Source organism: Ursus americanus, chromosome 14 (genome assembly GCF_024610735.1).
Source record: "Ursus americanus isolate L20-20 chromosome 14, mUrsAme1.1.p, whole genome shotgun sequence".
Taxonomy (NCBI): domain Eukaryota; kingdom Metazoa; phylum Chordata; class Mammalia; order Carnivora; family Ursidae; genus Ursus; species Ursus americanus.
In genome coordinates this window covers 5,278,775-5,299,058 of record NC_142140.1, presented here as the reverse complement: position 1 = coordinate 5,299,058, position 20,284 = coordinate 5,278,775, and the positions used below count along the sequence as shown (strand labels likewise).

Genomic DNA, 20,284 nt, shown 5'->3' with positions numbered 1-20,284 from the left:
CTGTTAGAAAACATGTCTTATGCTTTACTGATAGAATGTACTATGAAGGAGCATAGGTTCCTAGAAATTGTGAAATGTATTCACGAATTTGCCAATCTAAAGAATGCTGGTGTAAAAGTTCACAATTGCTCGCTACAGGTATAACTCAGAGATACTGAAATCTCAGTACCATACCACGGCAATATAGTGAATACCATAATAAAGTGAGTCAAATGAATTTTCCAGCTTCCCAGTACATATAAAATTAATGTTTACACAATACTGTAGCCTCAAAATCATCCATAAGGGCTGGAATCAACTTCTTCCATAAGGCTATAGCTGTCACAGATAGTGATTCCTTTGGTGGATCTGGGCAAAGTCAATTGAAAACCTTCTGGAAAGGATTCACCATTCTAGATGCCATTAAGAACATTTGTGATTCATGGGAAGTGGTCAAAATATCAATATGAACAGGAGTTTGGAAGAAGTTGATTCCCACCCTCATGGATGACTCTGAGGGGTTCAAGACTTCAGGGGAGGAAGTGACTGCAGATGTGGTGGAAACGGTAAGAGAACTAGAAGTAGAGCCTGAGGATGTGACTGAATTGTGGCAATCTCATGATCAAACTTGAACATATATAGACTCATACACTATCATTTTTCAGATTCTGAGAGCTCTCACAAACAAATGTTTTTTCCACCATATCTAATCCAAGGAAAATTTATTTTAACCTTCATGTCTATCATTAAAACATTAAAAAAAAAAAAAAGCCACTACAGAGTTCTAATAATCAGAACTCTGTATTCTGTTTCCTTTCTGAGGCAACCATTTTTAAACTTTTAACTTTTTATACTGGAATTTATTTAAATATTTTCTAAATAACATGCTTATGCCATTTGTTTCTGTTGTAGATAGTATCTGTTGATTTCTTACAATGAAGATGATGATTAAGCTCTCTTATCTCTCCCGCCCACATCTTGTTAAAATTTTAGATAAATTTTGATAAACTTCCCATAAGAAGTCAGGCAGCTGAGGCTTATATGCCATCCAGAGCTAAGATCACCACCTCCTGAAATGAGTTTAACTGAACTGACCTATTGTCAGGACTGTGACTGATTCACTGAGATGAAACAATCTACCAACTCAACTTCAGGACTGTAGGGGAGCAAAATCTTCCACACCAAAATATTTCTCTTTGGCATGTGGATGATTCTAGGCTGATAATTTCTAAGAATCAGAGGCTCACAAAAAAACTTCCACCTTTCCCCCACAATGCCTAAAAGAATTTGGATAGAGGACCTGCTCCAGGAAGGGAGCTATCACCACAGGTAACTACAGTGTAACCTGAACTTGGTGTGGTAGACAGGGAGGGACTTTTAGCATAAAAGTCTGTTACAATTCCTCTCTATGCCCCACGGGATCTGTCTGATCCAGCAAACATTTGTTTACCAAACATTTACTCTTTTTCATCTTCCTATGAATTGTCTTCCTTTCCTTTGAAGTCCCAGACCCTTACTCACTTCTCCTTAGCCTGGATGGCATATAAGCCTCAGCTGCCTGACCTCCTATGGGCCTCATATTCTTACGGAGCCACCTTACTTAAATAATGAAATATGATTTTCTCCTATTAATATGTCTTATGTCAACTTAATTCATAGACCAGCCAAAAGAACCTCAAAGGACAGAGGAAAATTTTCCATTCCCCAACAATGTAAAAATATTTACATTGGCATATGTAAACAGTTTATCAAAATTTAATTAAAATTTTAACAAGATGTGGGCAGGAGAGATAAGAGAGCTTAATCATCATCTTCATTGTAAGAAATCAACAGATACTATCTACAACAGAAACAAATGGCATAAGCATGTTATTTAGAAAATATTTAAATAAATTCCAGTATAAAAAGTTAAAAGTTTAAAAATGGTTGCCTCAGAAAGGAAACAGAATACAGAGTTCTGATTATTAGAACTCTGTAGTGGCTTTTTTTTTAATGTTTTAATGATAAACATAAAGGTTAAAATAAATTTTCCTTGGGTTCGATATGGTGGAAAAAAACGTTTGTGAGAGCTCTCAGAATCTGAAAAATGATAGTATATGAGTCTACAGAAACGCCTTCACAAAAAATTTAAGCAAATTTGTAAGCAAGTAGAATGTTTTATACTTCTAATTGTGCTGAAAAGCAAATAGACGACCTTTAAATTCTTGGTTTCAACAATTCTCTGAAAGACTAAGGACAAAGATATGTATCCGAAATAATATTAATTTCTTAACTTAATTTGTTCCTGCAGCTTATTGTTGGTCTAAGGTCACAATTCAGTCTTCCTTTGTCAAAATGTTTTTCAGAGTTTCCAGCTGCAATTTCAAAAAAACAGTACTAGGACAATACGGAATTGTGAAGCTACAAACAGCGAATGATAAGAGATAAAAGCTAAGAGGAAGAAAAAAAATCCCAAGGGTTCTAATCTTTAAGGGGAGTAAGTCTCTACAGAAAAATATGGACTTAAAACATTCAATCCTACAAAAAAGAATGGCTCTGATATTTTCACATTAAGCATATGATATGTAATAAATATGTGATTAATAATAAATATTCTTTGGTCTTCTATCCCAGTTATTGGCTCATAGCTCCCCAAACTCTTGGAATTTTCTAAGAATTAAGAGCAAAGGGAGCATCTTTTGGTCTTTTGTCCTGATCCTGAAATAGCTTTGGAGCATAAAGGGGACATATTATTCAAAACAAGCCCCCATTCAACCACACCTGATTTTATGTTTATGAGGTGACTTGTGGAAAGCCCCTAGTTAACCACGGGATGGGAGCTGGTTGCCAGGGGAACCAACCATGTAATTAGAGGTGGAACTTTCAGCCCCACAACCCCTCACCTCCAAGGAGTAAAGAGGGACTGAAGATTGTGATCAATCACCACAGGCCAATGATCTCATCAATCATGTCTATGTAATGAAGTTCCCACAAAAATCCTTTAACTATGGGGTTCTGAGAACTTCCAGGTTGGTGAAACACAAAGGGTCTGGGAAGAAGACACACCTAGAGGGCATGGAAGCTCTGCGCCTCTTCCCATATACCTTGGCCTTTGCATCTCTTGGCCATTCTGGAGTTACATCCTTTTAAAATAAACCTGTAATCTAGTAAGTAAAATATTTTCCTGAGTTCTGTAAGCCTCTCTAGCAAATTAATGGAACCCAAGGAGCGAATGGTGGGATCATTTGATCTATAGCCAGCTGGTCAAAGCACAGGTGAAAACCTGGATTCACCAATGGCAGCTGAAGTGGGAGGGGAAGCAGTCTTGTGGGTCTGTGCCCTTAATCTGTGGGATCTGAAGCTATCCTCAGATAAGGTCAAAATTGCATCAAATTGTGGGACACTCAGCTCGTATTGCAGAGAAGTGCTTGGTCTGGATGGAAAAAACCACATATCTGGTGACCAGAAGTAAAGTGCAGTTTATGCTGTAGTAAAGGACAGATGCAGAAGAATGTTTTTTCCTTATATAAACATCAATTCCTCTTGCAAAGATTTTTTTTTTTTGGCAGTTTCAATGGTAGCTAATTCTTTTTTACCTAATTTTTAGGTAAATCCCACTAAAAGAGGAAAAAAATAACTACTCAGTAAACATAGTCTATATGTGATAAAGTGTGAGGCCTCTAAATAGGAAAATTTTTTATTCAATAGATTTTATTTAGTAAAACACTACTGCTACAAATCCTTACAATGATGAAAACAAGATACGACAGTCAAGCTTGTTTTGAATTTCTGTACCAATCCACAGATCTCTGCACCCGAATGCAATGAAAGGTAAGGACATAGAACTAGGAGCAAAAAACAAGGGATATACATCCCAAACCAGTATGTAGACCCAAGGCCAATAATTTATACTGTGGCCTAAAGTCTCCTGAGCTGTAATCAGATCATAAAATCTTTATTCCCATTCTCGCAAAGCTCAACTTCTGACAACAGAAAACAGCTTGAATTCCATCTTTTTGCCAAGAAACTTAAGCACAATCACCTTATACTTGAAAGCCCTCTGGGGGAACATTTCTAAGAAGAATAAATTAGCCTCACAAGTATTTATCTGCTTAAACTTAATTTCATTCTGTTTGGTGTAACTCATCACAAATTTTGTAAAGACATTGTGTGACACGCAAGGAATATGGAGAATGGAAAGATGCTTATCAGAGAAATGTTTCTAATCTTAAACAATCAGTTTCAATAGCAAAATGGGTAGACTGTTTCTTCAGCCATTTTGCATCTTTGTACCAGACAACAGTTCAAAGCAAAAGAAAACATGGACACTGTTCTTTAACCTTGAAGAAAGAATGTATAGTTGTGTCCTGAACAATCTACAATAGTTGAAAACAAGTTCAAAGTTGTTGGAAAGCCTCTGGTGAGCTAAAGTCAGAAAAAATGTTTAAGATATTCTACTCTTACATTATGATAGGGTGGTTACTTAGATGTGTATTTGCATAGCCACTTAGCATACGAGACTTTCATTAATAAACCAAGCATATGCTCCCCAGGATTGTATTATGTTCTATAACCTTCTATTTCACTAAAGTTCTAGAAAACATTTCCCACAGAACATCCATATGGGGTAGGTTATACAGATCTTCAGTTCCTGTGATATACTACTTCTATTATTAAGATTCCTATAAAGAAATGCTGAGAAATAAACATCAGAATTAGGACTCTCTTTCACTTTTATGGCCATTCATTCTGCGGTTTTTATATTTTAAAAAGAAAAGTGCTCCTGAGAGGGAAATCTCAACAAATACACGATCAGCCATTTAAAAATATCTCAAGTTCTGGTGATTCCAGCATTCGACTCTCTTAGACTCACTGGAGCAGAAGGGCTTCTGCCTCTATGCGAACAATGAGAGAGAACAGGGTATTTCATAAACCAGGAAAGAAGAAAACCACCACCACTACAGAGAAACCTAAGTAGGTACTCTGTAGCACAATACTCAAATCAAGTATAGTGAAAAAGCTGTTAAGTTTATTGCTGGCTTATCTTTGCTAACTGGGTTTCACAAAACCATCCCCTCACCAAAAAGGAAAAAGAAAAAAGAAAAAGGAAGGCAGGGATGGATACTAAAGTTTTTGTTTTTACGGTGATACAATTTTGAGCTTAAAAAAGTAAAGTTATTCAATTATATTGCAGAACAAATTGTTTTTAATGAAATAGTACTTATATCTTTTAGCGGGAATCTATCTACTAAGTCATCTAAGATATTATACACTTTAGAATAATTGTTCACTCTAAACTTGCTTTCATGTTCTCTTTCTCCCTGCTTCTCTCTTTTTATTCGGTATAAAGCAGCAGAGTAAAAGTTTGTTGATAAAGTTCATTGTTGGAATTCCTTACTTATGTATTTACTCTTCCATATAGTCAAGGTATAGGCTTACAAGAGGCCTTAAAACTTTTTCCTATGTGGAGACGGCTTGAGAATCAGAAATCATCAAATTTCTTTTTTTTTTTTTTAAGATTTTATTTATTTATTTGACAGAGATAGAGACAGCCAGTGAGAGAGGGAACACAAGCAGGGGGAGTGGGAGAGGAAGAAGCAGGCTCATAGTGGAGGAGCCTGATGTGGGGCTCGATCCCAGAACCCGGGATCACGCCCTGAGCCGAAGGCAGACGCTTAACCACTGTGCCACCCAGGCGCCCCAGAAATCATCAAATTTCTAAAGAAGACAGCAGGAGAAGTTCTGAGCAGAAGGTCTGAATGAAGAAGTTGAACAATTTCCCTGTGTAGTCCTGTTCCAGATCTTCATTCACAGGCTAACTTTCCTACAGTGCTTCAAATTTAAATGCTCCACCTATGAATTCCTATCTATAGTCACAGAATTTAGGAGTATCAAAGGTTGTTTAGTTCAGCTGGACTGTCAACTGGAGTCACAGGTATTTCCTACAACATGCATGATGTTTGGTTCTCCAGCTTTTGCCTAATACTCCCAAGGCAGCCTACCTCAAAACTGGACGGTTCTGCTGTAAAATCTGTTCTTATATTGTGGTTAGCATCACATTCCTAAGGTAAATATAAATGATCTTCATATTATCCAAAAAATCTTTAGAGGAAAGTTATTCTACCTTTTAATCTTGATCTAAATCTAGGATACATGCACCCCCGTATGTATGCAAGACAATCCAATGGACTGTGGTAAGAAAACATTATAACTTCCATTTACATTACTATCTCATCCTTTTATTTTTTGTTATGTGATGCCTGTAATTTATAGGAACAACTATATGTGCACGATTTATAACATAAAAATATCAGAGATACACTCTAGGTATGGGTGAGCAAAATAATTTGGAGGCCACTACTATAGACAGTTAATATCCTTTATTTAAATAAAAAAATATTAGGTCATAGGGAACCTAGCTATATGATTATGGATCCAAGGTAGATATTAAATGCTCATCATCACTGTATCATGAACCATGTATAAATAAATATTCAGGGGCGCCTGGGTGGCCCAGCGGTTAAGCGTCTGCCTTCAGCTCAGGGCGTGATCCCGGCGTTATGGGATCGAGCCCCACATCAGGCTCCTCCGCTATGAGCCTGCTTCTTCCTCTCCCACTCCCCCTGCTTGTGTTCCCTCTCTCACTGGTTGTCTCTATCTCTGTCGAATAAATAAATAAAATCCTTTAAAAAAAAATTTAAAAATAAATAAATAAATAAATAAATATTCAGCATGAGAAACTAATGGCACCCAAATAAGCTTTCAAAATATCAAAATAATAAACACACTTTCTTGGCAAAAGAGTACAGAGCACTGGATTATTCAGCTCTCCTACAAGTCTACCATGCATGTGACAACTGTGTGGACACACACACACACATACATATCCACAGAAAAAAAGGAACCTATAAGGATATCTCTCATTATCTCTCCAACCTAGATCGAAAAATTAAACCCAATTTGACTAAATTTACCTACATTTAAAGGCCTAAGCTGGATTCCTCAGAATACTAACACTGGAAGTGATCCCAAGAAGACATCTAGGTCCATTTTGATTAACATTTAAAATTATATTGTTGGGGCGCCTGGGTGGCACAGCGGTTAAGCGTCTGCCTTCGGCTCAGGGCGTGATCCCGGCGTTCTGGGATCGAGCCCCACATCAGGCTCCTTCGCTATGAGCCTGCTTCTTCCTCTCCCACTCCCCCTGCTTGTGTTCCCTCCCTTGCTGGCTGTCTCTATCTCTGTCAAATAAATAAATAAAATCTTTAAAAAAAAAAAATTATATTGTTGTCCTTGAAATTAGCTTTCCAATTACAATACTATTTAGAGCATACTACCAAAATGCTTTAATAGAGTCTGATATAGGCAATACTTTAAGTTATTAAAGAAAATGTTCATGTTATAAGTAAATTCTAAAAGCAAGGCAAGGGAAAGAAGATTGAGTCTTTGGAAAGCTGCCGTATCTAGGATCTTTAAAAAGCCAAGCATGTTTACATTAAATTAGGTTTTCAAGATACACTTTCAACTTTCTCTTATTTAAAAACCAAAACAATCTTCCTAAACAAAGTAAAAATCCTATTATTTACTAACCATAAGAATTTTTGCAAAGTTCAGAATTTAGGCCAACACTTGTGAAGAGTTAGTTCCATAGCCTGGCTGGTAATTAAAAATAAGAATTTGGGATTTACGAAAAGGTATATGCATCCCTATGTTCACTGAAGCATTATCTACAATAGCCAAGATTCATAAGCAACCTATGTGTTCATGGATAGATGAATGGATAAAGAAGATGTGGTATAAATACACAACAGAATATCAGCCATAAAATAGGATGGAATCTTACCATTTGCACCAACCTGAATAGACCCAGTGGGTATTATGCTAAATAAGTCTGACAGACAAAGATAAATACCATATGATTTCACTTATACGTGTAATCTAAAAAACAAAATACACAAAACAGAAACTGACTCACCGATACAGGAAACAAACTGCTGGTTACCAGAGGGGGAGGGATGGGGGGCAGGCAAAATAGATGAAGGGGATTAAGAAGTACAAACTTCCAGTTATAAATAAGTCATGAGGACACAATGTACAGCATAGAGAATACAGCCAATAATACTATAATAACTCTGTATGATGACAGATGGTAACTAGACTTATCATAGGGATCATTTCATGATGTATGAAAATATCAAATCACTATAATGTGCATCTGAAACTAATAGGATACTGTATGTCAATTATACTTTGATAAAAACGAAAGAATTAGTTCCATAACCTGGTTGGTAATTAAAAATAAGACTTTGGGATTATATTAGTATTAACCAAGAAAATTATGCTTAAAATACACTGCAGGCAGTAAGAATCATTAGTATAATACAAAAGAATTAGCATGTTATTTCATCAAACATCACTCTCAGCAATACCAGAAGGTATCAGCAGAGGGCTTCTAAAAATCATGGTTTAGACTAAAGCTTCCTAAGTAACATCCTTCTCAAGTAAACCAGGAAATGAATTAATTCCCTGCTACTGATATCTGCTAAAATGATTTAGGTTCAAATTAAATTGTCAACATCCAATTAAGACTCTGGCTCAAAAATCAAACATGAGAATTTCACTCCAACTAAAAAATTTCACATCCAACCCAGGAAAGCAATATTCAAATGTCAAATACTGCTTTCCAGATTACAATTTGCACTGTTAAGATCAAATTTTTCTAACAGCCTCACTGGAAGTGCCAATACTATTTTTAAAAAATCTCTGTAAAGTATAAGATCATGATATCACAAATATGATGAAGAAGCAACATTTCTATCTTACCCTCCCCTAAGAGGAAATAAATGGCTAACAAGAATTTCTTCCTCTTTGTCCCCTACATACCTAGACCACTCCCCTGTCATCATATCTGATTTCCTGAGAGATACTTTATTGCAATCAAAGCCACTTCTTTTACATTAGTAGGCTGAAATTTCTATTATTTTGAGCTGGGAATTACTGTTTTGTTTTGTCTTTAAGACAAAACCTCTTTGGATTTCAAGTATCACCAAACAGACATTAAAGAAGACAATGTTGGGACCCCTGGGTAGCTCAGTCGGTTAAGCATCCGACTCTTGATCTCAGCTAGGTCTTGATTTCAGGGTCGTGAGTTCAAGCCCCATGTTGGGCTCCACGCTGGGCATGAGCCTACTTTATTCATTTATTTTTTTTTTTAGATTTTATTTATTTGACAGAGATAGAGACAGCCAGCGAGAGAGGGAACACAAGCAGGAGGAGTGGGAAAGGGAGAAGCAGGCTTATAGCAGAGTAGCCTGATGTGGGGCTCGATCCCAGAACGCTGGGATCACGCCCTGAGCCGAAGGCAGATGCTTAACCTCTGTGCCACCCAGGCGCCCCTGGAGCCTACTTTAAAAAAATAAAACAAAAACAAAAAGAATTGAGCAATGATTTAAAAACAAAAGTTCCTGAAGATCTAAGTATAATAAATGACTAGATTCCTAAACATGCCACAAAACTCTTATTCTGATTTGAACATGTTCATACATTAAATAATACTATAAATATAAAGTAAGGAAAATTAGGTGCTGAAGGTAGGAAATATTAAGTGATATTCCCCACCTTTAACACCATATTAAAAGAAGATATAATTCGAAAGCATCTCACTCTTAAAAGCAAATATTTTAGAAACAAGAGGTAAGGGGCGCCTGGGTGGCACAGCGGTTAAGCGTCTGCCTTCAGCTCAGGGCGTGATCCCGGCGTTATGGGATTGAGCCCCACATCAGGCTCCTCTGCTGTGAGCCTGCTTCTTCCTCTCCCACTCCCCCTGCTTGTGTTCCCTCTCTCGCTGGCTGTCTCTATCTCTGTCAAATAAACAAATAAAATCTTAAAAAAAAAAAAAAAGAAACAAGAGGTAAGTTCTTCAGAAAAGTCTTCTAACATTCTCAAAATTACTAAGCATCTGTCATGTTTAAGTCACTATAAAAATTTCAATTATGCTGAATTAAATTCTATGAATTTTACCAAATGAAAATTAAAGATATGAAAAATAAGTCAGATTGCAAAAAGGGAAAACAATTTGAAAATGGAGCTGCGTACATTAAAAGAACCAAAGAGTACCTTAGAATTAGGAAAGTAATAGCTCAGCTCTAGTCCCTACTATATCCGTATCTCCGTATTATGTTGTTCTACAGACCATAATTTAAGAGGAATACTGAAAAACTGGAATAATCAAGAGCTGATGTACCAGTATGACTAAGTATTCAAAACGATGATATGCAAGAACACCTCAGTGCTTGCTTCAGGAACATATATATAAAAACGGAACAATACGATTGATTAGCATGGCCCATGCACAAGGATAATATTCAAATTTGTGAAGCATTCCATATTTGTCATGGACCTCTGGGGACCTCAGTGAATTGTTGAAACCACAAATTTACATCTATGACTATCAAAAATCTACCTGCTGTGTAGTTTTCCAGTGGAGCCCCGGGAGGCTTCCAATTTATTTAGTATCCCAAGAATCCTCTGAATCTCATAGCTAGAAAGTATTTTTAAGCCATTCTTTAGGCCAACCTTCTCCTTGAGCTATATTCTAGGCTATTCCAATAGCTATGAGATTATTCTTGGCAAGACCCGCAACAACAGAGTAGTGGTCAAAAGCATGACTTCTGGAGCTAGAAAGGCATGGTTCTGATATCCAGTAAACTTTTAACCAATTGAGTGAACCTGATAATTCACTTCAAACTTAATCTTCTGTTTTCCTCACTTATAAAACAGAGATAATAATATTTCACAGTACAGTGTTTATACTTAGGATTCACTATTGCATTCTAGCACTTAGAACACCTGGATCAATAAATATTTGCTGAGGGGCTCCTGGGTGGCTCAGTCATTAAGCGTCTGCCTTTGGCTCAGGGCGTGATCCTGGAGTCCTGAGATCGAGCCCCACATCAGGCTCCTCTGCTGGGAGCCTGCTTCTTCCTCTCCCACTCCCCGTGCCTGTGTTCCCTCTCTCACTGGCTATCTCTCTGTCAAATAAATAAAATATTAAAAATAAATAAATAAATATTTGCTGAATTTTAAAAAAAAAAATGAGAGACTGTGGACTCTGGGAAACAAACTGAGGGCTTCAGAGGGGAGGGGGATGGGGGACGGGGATAGGCCGGTGATGGGTATTAAGGAAGGCATGTATTGCATGATGCACTGGGTGTTATACGCAAATAATGAATCATGGAACATTGCATCAAAAACTGGGGATGTACTGTATGGTGACTAATATAACAAAATAAAAATTAAAAAAAAAAAAAAGAAGAATATCCAGGACACCTGGGTGGCTCAGTCAGTTAAGCGTCTGCCTTCAGCTCAGGTCATGATCCCAGGGTTCTGGGATCAAGCCTGCACTGGGCTCCCTGCTTCTCGGGGATCCTGCTTCTCCCTCTCCCTGCCTATGCACTTGCACCCTCTCTCTGTCAAATAAATAAATAAAACCAAGGAAGGAAGGAAGGAAGGAAGGAAGGAAGGAAGGAAGGAAGGAAGGAAGGAAGGAAGGAAGGGAGGGAGGAAGGGAGGGAAGAAAGGAGGGAGAGAGGGAGCAAAGGAGGGAAGGAGGGAAGGAGGGAAAGGAGGAAAGGAGGAAAGGAGGAAAGGAGGGAGGGAGGGAGTCCCAAGGATTAGGGATTATTTGCCTAGAAAAGGGGTTTTTCAGAAACACATTATGAAAGAAAACCCTGCCTGCAGAGGCACTATATACTCTGGCCCTAACTGGAGAAATACAATTTAATATAGATTTCAGTTTAATATGTTAGATTTGTCTAACAGGGGAATCCATAGTTGAATGGGCTTCTTTGGGAGATTCTGAGAGGCCAAATAACCACTTGGGGAGAATGTTACAGAGCTGAATAAAATAACTATAGAAGTCTCTTCCAACCTAAGGTATTGTGTTAATGAAAGGCTCAAAAAGGTAAGTGGAACTTCCTTTAGAACAATGCTCGAGAATTCTTGTCTTATGCCTCAGACAGCTGTAGCATCTTGGCAGGGGGGAAACAACCCTAAAAGCACAGAATTAAAAAGAATCATTGCTGAGGCACCTAGGTGGCTCAGCTGGTTAAGTGTCCAACTCTTGATCTCAGTTCAGGTCTTGATCTCAAGGTCGTGAGTTCGAGCCCCGTATTGGGGCTTCTTAAATAATAATCATCATCATCATAAAATTTTTAAAAAGAATCATTGCTACCATCAGATTACCTGCCAGTCAGATTACCTGAAGCAAAGATAAATAACCTTGCATTTCCTACTTTAAAGCACTGTTTGGAGGTTAAGACTGGTGGCTTCTGGACTTCCAGCAATTTCACTATGGCCTTCTGACAGTGGATGTGGAAAGCAATGGGAAACTTCTACTCCTTTATCTAAATTTCTACTTTATTCATTCCTACTATAAGAGTTAATTACTGGACTCCAAATCTTACTTTAATTGCTAAGACCAATTGTTTAATTTTTTTTCCTTAGGTGTTTCAGGAAAATTAGTCTCCTTAGATATAGGCATCTAGTTGACAGGTTACGGATTTTTTGGCAGTCTACATCCTTCTAAGATCTTCTATTCCCTCTGCCTTTGTATTACACCCCTCACACTAAGTACGTGATAAAAATGTACAATATTGAGGCATCTGTGCTAGAGCAGAATGAGCACAAAAAACTAGACTCAGCTATGTACTAGCTCTCTGGTCTTAAGCAAGTTTAAAATTTTCCATAAGCCCTAATTATTTCATTTGTAAAAAATAAAAAATTAAATTAAAAAAAGGGAGATAAGAACTACCTCAAAAAACTGACATGTAATGTAAATTACATTATATACATGAAAAAGATCTTGCATACATTAGATACTCGATAAGCTGAGTGTGATCTCACGTAATAATATTAAAACAAATTTACCTCCACAAAACATCCTTGCAAAGATCACTACCAACTACATGGAAAAGATTCTCAATTATTGAAATTCAATTACTGAAATTCAATATTCTCAGGACAGGTTTCTTGCTATCTTAGGGAAATAAGAAAGATGATAGAGGGATGGTTCTCAGCTTTATCCCCCTTTCTTAACTATAATTCTCTAATGTTATTTTGTAGTTAATGTGAGACTACAATTAGGAACTCTCTTCCACCCCACCCTCAACCCCATAATGCAGAAATAGCTCCACAGAGACTATATATTTAACTGGTTATCTCAGTAAATAGAAGAGGCCTTATTTTAGGCCCTGTAAGTAATTACTCCATTTTCTTATTATTTTGTTTAGATATGTGAGAATCCAGAAAGTCGCTGCTCATATTTTAAGAATGGACAGTGTCAAAATAACTCTAAGGAATCATTACACTATTTTATTTCCACTGCTACTCATCTGAAAAAGAAGACAAGAATTATTTAAAAGTAATAGCATAAGAAACCAAACAGGTAGAATAAAATCAGTCTTTGTCACTGCTCGTAGATTTCTGCCCTCATTCAAACAAGCTGATCTAGTTACCAATATTGGAAAAAAGAAAAAACCTTTTTCTCCTTTTCTTGTCTCCTGCTTGACAGAACTGGTATTCTTCAATTCTCTGACATGATCAACAGGATAAAAAGGCAAGAATGCTAATAAACACAGAATCAGAAGGAACCCAGGGATCTGGACCTGGTATCATTCATAATTAGCTGTATAAACTCAAACAGGTTTTAACATCCTTGGGCCTGAAAAATGAGGAGTCTGATTAGGACTGTCTCTAAAGCTTAACAGCCTGAGTCTTTGCTAATCACCTGGCAACGGCCAGGATCTACTGGCTGAAAATCATTTGTGTTGCAAGGGACTCATTTTGTAACCCAAAATTTCTAAATTCTCAACTTCCTCATTATTACAACTTTGAAATCTGAGTCCGGGCTCCTTATCCCAGTTAGATGTTACTATGATAAAATGTATTTGTCAGTTCTTGATGAATATTTGACTTGATCTTTGGCTGGAGGTATGAATATTCTTATAATATATAAACCAATAAATCCTTGCTAATTCTTTTTACAAAGAGACTTGTCATAAGATTAATTTTTTTTGAGGGGGGGAGAGGCAGAGGGAGAGAGAGAGAGAATCTTAAGCAGACTCCACACCCAGCACAGAGCCCAATGCCAGGCCTGATCTCACAACCCTGAGATCACGACCTGAGCCAAAATCAAGAGTCAGATGCTTAAACAACTGAGCCACCCAGGTGCCCCAAGATTAATTTTTAAAATCAAACATCTTTTATATATCTAAAATGATTCTATTTAGGAAAAGGGTATTTTCAAAGCCCATCTATATATAAGAGACACAAATCAATGCAAATATATATTGTGACCCTGAAGTATAAAAGCTCCAAAGTGAAATCTAGTCTGCTTCTACTGACTGACAAGATCATAGGTCATAATGATGTAGTATCAAACAAATACTTACTAAGCCCAACATTGTGCTAACCTGCCAAAGTTGCCTATCTTTCTTGAGATAAAATATGTACTATGATCGGGGCGCCTGGGTGGCTCAGTCGTTAAGCATCTGCCTTCGGCTCAGGGAGTGATCCCGGCGTTATGGGATCGAGCCCCACATCAGGCTCCTCCGCTATGAGCCTGCTTCTTCCTCTCCCACTCCCCCTGCTTGTGTTCCCTCTCTCGCTGGCTATCTCTCTCCATCAAATAAATAAAATCTTAAAAAAAAATGTACTATGATCTCTGAAACAAAGATCAATCTGTTCTAGTGATTACCTTATATAATACATGATCCTGGCCAGTCCTTCTGTCTAGATTATCTATTTACCTACCTATGAGTCTTTTGGAAACTAAAAGTCACAAGGGAAGACAGTTTAACAGTGTTATGGATAAACAAAATAGTGGGACTCTGGATGCCGAAATTCTCCCCCACAACTAAGATTCAAGGCTACTGATAAAGTACCCAAACCCCTTGTGAATAAAAGGAGAAAGCAGAAATGAGGTCACATATTATATTGCTTTAGAGGTCTAATTACTCTGAAGTCTATATCTGTTTTATAATGTAAAGGAAAAGGAGGTTAAATCTAACTTAAAGAGTGAACTCAACATTGTTTTATGTTGAGCCTTCATCACAAAAGCTGCTGTTCCAAACAGAGGAATGTAACTCATATTAAAACACACACACACACACACACACACACACACACCAAAAAACCTTTTAGAAGCATCCATATGTCAACTCTGCAAAACAAATTTACCAAGTTCAAGAACACCATAGGTATACCTTCAATTTCACCCTTATGACAACCATATTAAATATCAATATAAGATCATTAAGGATAATCAAAAAGTCTCTTGGGCTACTACATAAATACACTATATTAAAAGAAACACACACATTCTGGACCTCTGAACTAGGGTCATTAAACTTAAAGGTTACTTATTTTTGCAACCAAGTTTTGCTCTATAAAGTACCTTTAACAGAAAACAACTAAAAAGCCAAAATATATCTCCATCTCTGGCTTATTCCTACTCTTCCAAGCTCATATTATTCCCTTGACAAGAAAAAATATTCCCTTGACAGTGTCACCTACCTGATCCTAAATACACAGAAAACAGAGATCTCTATTAGCATTATTCAAAAATTATAATTTTTCAGCCATTTTTTAGAAAATGGACATTATCTTACTACTTCTCCCAAACAAATCTTTAGGTTTTAAATTTTGTTTACCTTTAAGTTTTTAAAATTCTAACAGTCATTAAGTCTTATCTAGTCTTCTATTATCTATTCATTTCCATAGTTACGATTTCAATTCAATATTTACAAAGGGCACCTACTACGACTATATCATACTCACTGTACTTAATCCAGCTCATATCCTAATGATCTCCTGTACTAGTTACTTCTCAAGTCATAATCCCATATTTATTAATGTCTGTCCACAGAACAGTCATCCCCTGACTTCCACCTGCTGATCTTGGCCTAGGGGCACCACCTGGTGGTCAGCGGTAGGAACTACCCCTCTCACCACCTCATTTCTTCCCCACTGGAAGAGAGCGCTCCTAAGCTCTTAGGTTTTGCTCACAGCTCAACTAATTCAATCTTAGAGATCTCCCGGGGCGCCTGGGTGGCTCAGTCGTTAAGCATCTGCCTTCGGCTCAGGGCGTGATCCCAGAGTCCTTGGATTGAGCCCCGCATCGGGCTCCCTGCTCCGCTGGGAAGACTGCTTCTTCCTCTCCCACTCCCCCTGCTTGTGTTCCCTCTCTCGCTGTCTCTCTCTCTGTCAAATGAATAAATAAAATCTTAAAAAAAAAAAAAAATCTTAGAGATCTCCCTTTTGGGAGTGCCTGGGTGGCTCAGTCTGTTAGGCGTCTTCACTATTGGTCTCAGCTCAGGTCTTGATCTCAGGGTTGTGAGTTCAAGCGCTGCGTGGAGCCTACTTAAAAAAAAAAAAAAAAAAAAAAAAAAGAACAAAACTCCCTTTCATATGAACAGAGCTGGATGCCATCCTGCTGTGATTTACCAGGGAGGCAGAGTCCCTTATTTATAAACCCTGGGTAATCCTCAAACTCTAAATCTACGTATTATCTCAATAATTTTAAGAATGAGATTGAGAATGAGAAAGAATGGGGTTTTTGAGAGCTAATTCAAAGATGGACTCCAGAAGCCACTGAGCTCTCTGTGCCTCTGTCAGTGTTGGCCTTGGTGAGAAGTCCTTCCGGGCATTCCCAGCCCCGATTCCACCTTGTGGAGATATGGGCCCAGGAAAGCACCCTGAAACTGCTTCTGCTCCTGATGTGCCAGCATGGAGGCAGAAAAAGCAGCTGGGGGGGGGGGGGGCAGTGCTACATGGGACCTCCAGTATGGGGAAAGGTGACAGGCAGTGACTTTCCCTTGTCCTCCGCCCACAGCTATCCAATTCTGTTTCATGGAAAATTCATATGTAGACCTGGAAATCATGACTCTATCGGGTTGGTTCAGCCTTTTCAGTGTGAAATCATCCTAACACTTGAGCTCTTAGCCACCAGAGGGGATTACCAGGAAGAGTAACCCTACCTCCCCTTTCCATCCTACCTGCCTGCCCCAACCCTTTCTTCTTTTCTCTAATTTCCAGATCCAGCCAGGCATTACAAAAAAATTCTCCTTCTCTCTGTCCATACTGTAAGTAACCCACTAAACTTCCCTAACTGCAGCCTAATAAAGATACACTCATTTTTCTAAATTCACCTATTAACAGGAAAATGCTACAGTGAGCTCTGAAGTGATAGTAACCTTAATAGAGAACTAGGATGACTAACCTTGAACTTTCCCTTCATTAGCTTCCAAAGTTTGCATCTACCTTCACATTTCCCTTTTATTAAGCTTATTCTTTCTCAGAATTAATGGCAAAAAAAAAAAAAAATCTCATTTACTGTTACTGTTTTATAAAATAAAGGGTATTTAAATAGCACTGATTAGTATTATTTAACTAGTTACCACTCTGTGAAATAATGTATAATATTTCACCTAGATTTTGGAGCAATGGAATTTTGGGGCCAGTCTGGGATCTACAAACCATTTCTAACACTGACACTCAAAAGGACTTTTCCCATAGACATAAACAATTGAATGTTGTTTTATAAGCTGGTAGATGCTTACACTATATGACAATAACTTCTCAGCTCAGTTCCCTGATACCTTAGCTGTTTCTTTCCTATTTTATTCCATCTTGAACATGACTATTTTAAAAAATAACGTTTTCAACATGCAAACCACCTTTCAAAAATCCACACTGAGGGCTCCCTATTTCTGATCACATCATCCAAATTATTTAGTTGCATATTTATAATACTAAATCAAAGCCCTCTCCTCTAAACAGAAATTTTAAAAATACACAATTATGCACTCTTCCAATCTTCTCACATTACTTCCTCTAACGTTTTACTACTCCTCACTCTGGTTAGGCTTAGGGTTCTAGGGAGGAAATAAAGAAAGATAACACATGGTCCTAGCCCTCCAGAGACTCACATTTGGGGTTTTGTTTTGTTCTTCTCCAAGAAGGAAAAGGAGTACATCTCAGGGCACCTGGGTGGCAAAGTCTAAGCATCCGACTCTTGATTTCGACTCAGGTCATGATCTCAGAGTCGTGAGATCAAGCCCCATGTTGAGCTCCACTCTGGGCATGCAGCCTGCTTGCGATTCTCTCTCTCCCTCCTCCCTCACCTCCCATGCGTGCGCGCGCTCTCTCTCTCCCTCTCTCTCACTCTCTCTCACTCTTTCTCTCTCTCATAAGCAAACAAACAAACAAGTACATCTCAGCTATTTTGAAACTTGAAATCTGCACGTATTGTGTTGTCTTAGGATGGAGAAGATCTGTACTTACTATGGCTCATATTCCTAAGACATCCTCCAAGGAGCACATGCTCTATAAAGTCCCTGTCAATAACATGACCCCATACTTAGCTCTCCCTTCTCTGAACTTCTACTGCCCCTAGCTCAGTAACATCTGATTTTATATTGTTCTCTCTATTGAAGCTTTTAACCACAAGGATGGGTTATAATTATGCTGTAGATACTATCAGACCCCCAGGTGGCCAAGCAGATCCTAGAGAGACTGGATCAACTACCCTGGCTATGAACATGTCATCACTTTACCCTGCTGTGCTGGACATGTATTTTAATTTTCTATGTGTGCCATGAAAAAGACTGGGAAGTACAAGTTGAATTTGTGGCACTTTCAAATTAGAAGTGACTTATTATTTAGTACAATAACCTCACCTGAAAACTGAAGGAAATGAAACCTATGGAATTTAATTTGTTTAAGGTCACACTGATATTTAATAACAGAAACAAGTCATTCTCAGAATCTAAAACCGCAGGCCCCTGACTTCTGGGCTTGATTACACATCACATTGCTTCTTTAGTTGCCACTTACGTAAATCGTAAATCTTGCTACCAACCCCCCCCCGACTGTAAGGTCTTTGAGAATAAGGCTGTAACACAATTTATATGTAGCTCTCATATCTCTCAAAGTGCTAATCTCCAACTTAGGCGTACTAAAGAGATAGTTATTGGTGGAATAAAAAGTCTTCAGAATAAGGAAATGTCCCATTTAATGAAAAAGACAACTTCAAATTTCCATATTTAGAAATGTATCTGAACAGTGTATTTACATTTATTCAAGTATATACATAAATAGAATGTGAAAAAGTGGACAAGGACACTTGGGGAGAAAAGGTAACTGAAACTATACCTTGGAACAGGCAATTGACATGACTATTCTAAAAGCTACATATAAAGATCTAAGTTTGTTAAAAAACAAGACAACTGGCTTAAAATGGAGTCACTTATACTAAGCCCCACGTTATCAAACTGAGAAACGGTTTTACCTCTCCCAGAAAGGTTCTCTTAAACCAACAAATCAGGAATTACCCGATCAGTATTAGTTAGGTAATGTGCCTGGTAACTCCTGAGATTCCCTGCGGGGAAAGTAACACAGCAATATCAATCCGATTTTTCCCTAATGAAACTTTCTTGTATCTCGTCCTTTCTGTCTATAAAACTTCGTACATGGGGCACCTGAGTGGCTCAGTCAGTTAAGCATCTGCCTTCGGCTCAGGTCATGATCCCAGGGTCCTGGGATCAAGTCTCACATCAGGCTCCCTGCTCAGTGGGGAGCCTGCTTCTCCCTCTGCTTGTGCGCGCTCTCTCTCTCTCTGGCATATAAATAAATAAAATCTTAAAAGAAAAAAAAAAAAAAACCTTTGTACAGCTCTTCAGAGCTCCTAAATTTGCTATAATGGATGCTGTCCAAGTTACGAACTCAAGAGTCAGGCTCTGCGCTCAGCATGGAGTCTGCTTGAGACTCTCTCTCCCTCTGTACCTCCCCACTGTGCTTGCGCATGCATGCTCGTACTCGCTCTCTCTCTCTCTTTCTAAAATAAATAAATAAACAATTTTTTTTAAAAAGATTTTATTTATTTATTTGACAGAGAGACAGCCAGCGAGAGAGGGAACACAAGCAGGGGGAGTAGGAGAGGAAGAAGCAGGCTCCCAGCGGAGCAGGGAGCCCGATGCGGGGCTCGATCCCAGGACTCCAGGATCACGCATGCCCTGAGCCGAAGGCAGACGCTTAACGACTGAGCCACCCAGGCACCCCCCTAAAATAAATAAATAAATCTTTTTTAAAAAGTCTTAGTGTTCTCTGGTACAGATTAAGATGAATTACATAGTTGTACTGCTAGTCTTTATTGTCAACATTTTTATCCTTGTCAATGACCAAATATCTTTTTATTTCAAAGATAACTATTATGCACATAAATATGTATTACTTTTCCTCATTCATACCTTTAATTTCAATGATCTGA

At 38.1% G+C, this 20,284-nt stretch overlaps 1 protein-coding gene and 1 non-coding gene across 10 annotated transcripts in view; one reads left to right on the top strand and one right to left on the bottom strand.

The window, feature by feature from the left end:
* Nucleotides 1-20,284, bottom strand: part of TMCC1 (transmembrane and coiled-coil domain family 1) — a 232,653-nt gene that overhangs the window by 148,411 nt on the left and 63,958 nt on the right. The gene's annotated exons all lie outside the window — the stretch shown is intronic.
* Nucleotides 10,247-10,350, top strand: LOC123802078 (U6 spliceosomal RNA). The gene has a single exon (XR_006782426.1). It is a non-coding gene; the product is annotated as a U6 spliceosomal RNA (small nuclear RNA).